Here is a 4,030-nt window from a genome sequence, read left to right as displayed (position 1 = left end):
TAGGAGCTTCTCTGCGCAGGAACCTCAGGTCCAAAGGATGCGTTCTGCTCCCAGTGCTTCTTTCTTGGTGTTATGAGGTCCCCAGTTCTCTGCTTGCTTCCCTTTCCTTTTATCTCTTGTAAGATAAAAGGTGGTGCAGGCCACACCCTAGGGAAACTCCCTTCTCATTGGATCAGGGATGTGACCTGGGTAAGGGTGGTGTTACAATCCCACCCTAATCCTCTTTAACATAAAATTACAATCACAAAATGGAGGCCAACCACACAATTCTGGGAAACATGGCCCACCCAAATTGATATACACATTTTTGGGAGGACATAATTCAAACCATGACAATAGGCATGTTAAGGAACCACTGATCTAGTGTCTTTGTGACAAATACACCTTAAATGATCCATTTGTTTTTTCTAACTCAGAGAGTACAAAGTTCCCAAAGTTAATTTTACTGGTACCATTACTTTAATATTTAGAATTTACAAATTGCAAACATATTACATTTTACAGAGATACCAATTACTCCCAATCTATGATGATTCAACAGATAATTGCAATGCAGAAGGCTTTGGTACCCAGGAGTCATGCAACTGGGTGTGCCCACTTGGCTTCAACTCCTTCCAGTTACTGCATTTCTCTGCCAGGTAGAAGCTGTGTCTGGTTGGCATATAATAGCGCACAGGTAGCACCCACTGTGGTTTGGCAATATTTGCAACCATCACCAACTCAGACTTCACATACTGTTCTTTGATTCAGTTGTCTCCAGCTTTTTCTCACCAGTGGCAAGGGGTGGTGGAAGCTGGCATGCAGCTGAAAACCAAAATCCAGATTGAGTTTGCACTTTGAAATTGGCTTCATGCTCTTCTTTAGATAAGCAGGAAATTGCTGTATCCTCCCTAGTTCTATTCTCTCTGCTCTGGATATTTTCTCCATGGGTATTCTGACAGTTTGGGCATGATCACAGCATCAACAGATAATTCTGAAAACAGAAAGTAACAACCCATTCATTCTAATATCGTGATTGGCTTTGACTTCTATTTATGATTGAACTATTCCATCACTTGTGTCTTCACTTGTCCTTGCCAAAACCCTGTTGCCATCGAGTCGATTCCAACTTACAGTGACCCTATATGACACAGTAGAACTGCCCCATAGGGTTTTCTTGGCTGTAATCTTTACAGAAGCAGATTGCCACATTTTTCTCCCACGGAGCAGCTGGTGGGCTCGAACCACTGACCATTCGGTTAGCAGAGGAAATCTTAACCACTGCACCACCAGGACTGCTTTATTCTTGCCAAGACCAGCTTTAAAGGCTAAATTGTTTTAGTCCTCTGCACACTCTCCTCTTTCCCAGAAATGCCCTTTCTCTTAACCTAATGTTGCTTTGGCTCCAATATTTGCTTGCAAGTTGCACCCTCATATGTTCTTTCAGCAGGGCTCAACGTCTAGAAATCAACCTTTTCGGTGTCCTCTGACTGCAATAATATTCACACCTGCAACCGTACACATGGCTCTTGGAAACATCACAAGATGAGCCAGGATCTTTCAAGCTTCGTCTACAAGAAGGTAGCTTATCCATTGGAACAGTCAAAACTAGCATACCACACCAGCCTTCAGGTAAAACATTTCTTAATACTGCCCATATTAGTGGTCTCCTTACATCCCTTGGAGCCCTGATGGCACAGTGGTTAAGCGCTCCACTGCTAACCAAAAGGTCGGCAGTTCAAATCCACCAGCTGCTCCTTGGAAACCCTATGGGGCAGTCCTACTCTGTCCTATCGGGTCTCTATGAGTAGGAATCGACTCGATGGCAATGCGTTTTTTTTTTTTTTTACATCCCTCAGCCTCTGGGATAGATGAGCCTTAAACCATTGCTCTTGAAATGACTTGTTTTCCATCTTTGTTTTGAGATAGTTTTAATTTTCCAAGTGCTTGTCTTGGCTCAGTCACTAATTCCAGCTGCCTCAATTTTAATTTGTGCTTTCTCTGAGTCTTGAAGAAATTTCTGATGCCTCTTTTAAGTTGCTACAGATTTAGGTTGATTTTAAAATATCCCTTTTTACTCCCACATTTTCATTCCCAGGCTCACATTTCTGTACCCTCCTAGCAAACTCCTTGCACAGCTGAAAATATTCAGGGATACATTTTTGGTGTCCCCAAAGCACTTGGCACCAACTTTTATACATGGTAGATGCTCAATAAATGTTCATTCATTCATTCATTTATTCAACAAATACTTATTGAGTTCCAGCTACGTGTAGGCATTGTTTTAGGGGTTTGGGTTTCAACAGTAAATAAAACAAAGACCCTGCTCCTATGGAGCTTACACTGTGGTGGGAGGGACAGCCAATGAACAAAACAGTAAATGTATGTATCAAATGTGTCAGTGAGAAAAATAAAGCAGGATAAAGGGAATGGTGAATGCTAGAGTCCAGGATTGGCTCTTTTAGATAAATTGGCCTAGGGAAGCCCTCATTGATGAGGTGACATATAAGCAGAAACATGAAAGAAGTTAGGGGATGAGCAGTGAATATTTCTGGAGAAAAGTGTTCCAGGTAGAGGGAAAAGTAAATGCCAAGGTTCTGAGGAGGGAGCATGTTTAGAGAATTGATGGATGAATGGATGGATATTGAATACTGAATACATTAAGGAATAGAAACTGCAGGGGACAGACTCTAGGGTGACCCTGTGTTCACAGCATGTATAATCCCCTCTCCTTGAGTGTGAGTAGAACCTGTGACTTGCTTCTAACAAAGATGATGGGATGTCACTCCCATGATCATGTCACGATGTGTATATATATATATATATATACTTGTTGCTGTCGAGTCAATTCCATCTCATAGAGGCCCTATAGGACAGAGTAGAACTTCCCCATAGGGTTTCCAAGGAGTGACTGGTGGATTTGAACTGCAGACTTTTTGGTTAGCAGCCAAGCTGTTAACAACTTCGCTACCAGGGCTCATATATATATATATACACATATGTGTGTGAGTGTGTATTTGTGTGTGTGTGTCAGCTGTCTTGCTAGCATGCACTACTACAGAGATGCTCCTGCTGGCCTTGAGGAAGCAAGCTGCTTTGATGTGAACTGCCTATCGAGAGTGCCATGTGGCAGGGAACTGCAGGTGGCCTCTAGGACCTGAGGGCCACAGTTCTACAGCCACAGGAAACTAAATTCTTTCTTTTATCAACCACGTGAGCTTTGAAGAGGACCTAGAGCTTCATATGAGAACACAGGCAGGCTGGCACCTTGATTGCATGCAGCCTTGTGAGACCCTGCATAGAGGACCCAAGTAAGCTGCGCCCAGACTCCTAACCCACTGAAACTGTAAGGTAATAAATGTGTATTATTTTAATCCACTCAATATGTAGTAACTTGTTACGCAGCATAAAAAAGGAACACAGCTACTTATATATCTGAGCTAAATAACAGGTAGGTACAAAATCTTACGTTACTCAAATCATCTTACTCATCTTCTACCCTGAGCTTAAGAGTAATTAATATGCTGTGTAGTTTTCTGTCTCCCCTTTTCCCCCACATCTAGACCTACACAGGCTTCACCTCTAGACTCGGTCTCAGCTCAATAGCTAGGATTATATTTTACCTTAGGTGGTACTCCAGTTATCTTTGGCTGCGTAACAACCGTTCCAAGCCTTAAATAAAAAAAAAAACCAAACTCATTGCCATCGAGTCGATTCCAACTCATTGTGACCCTATAAGACAGAGTAGAACTGCCTCATAGGGTTTCTAAGGCTGTAAATCTTTATGGAAGCAGATTGCCACATCTTTCTCCCATGGAGTAGCTGGTAGGTTCGAATTGCTGACATTTCAGTTAGCAGCTGAGCACTTAATTGCTGTGCCACTAGGACTCCTATCCCAAGCTTAGTGACTTAAAAAAAAATATATTATTTGTTCTTGTGGTTCCTTCCCATTCCCCAAATCTAGAATGACCAGTCAGCTAAGTGGCCCAGAATGTCTAACCCCACCTGATGAGATGAGTATAGAACAAGAATCCATCCACATTTAATGGCA

The sequence above is a fragment of the Trichechus manatus genome, unplaced genomic scaffold, assembly GCF_000243295.1.
Source record: "Trichechus manatus latirostris isolate Lorelei unplaced genomic scaffold, TriManLat1.0 scaffold00269, whole genome shotgun sequence".
Taxonomy (NCBI): domain Eukaryota; kingdom Metazoa; phylum Chordata; class Mammalia; order Sirenia; family Trichechidae; genus Trichechus; species Trichechus manatus.
The sequence above is the reverse complement of the archived record's forward strand: the minus strand, read 5'-3'. Positions refer to the sequence as shown.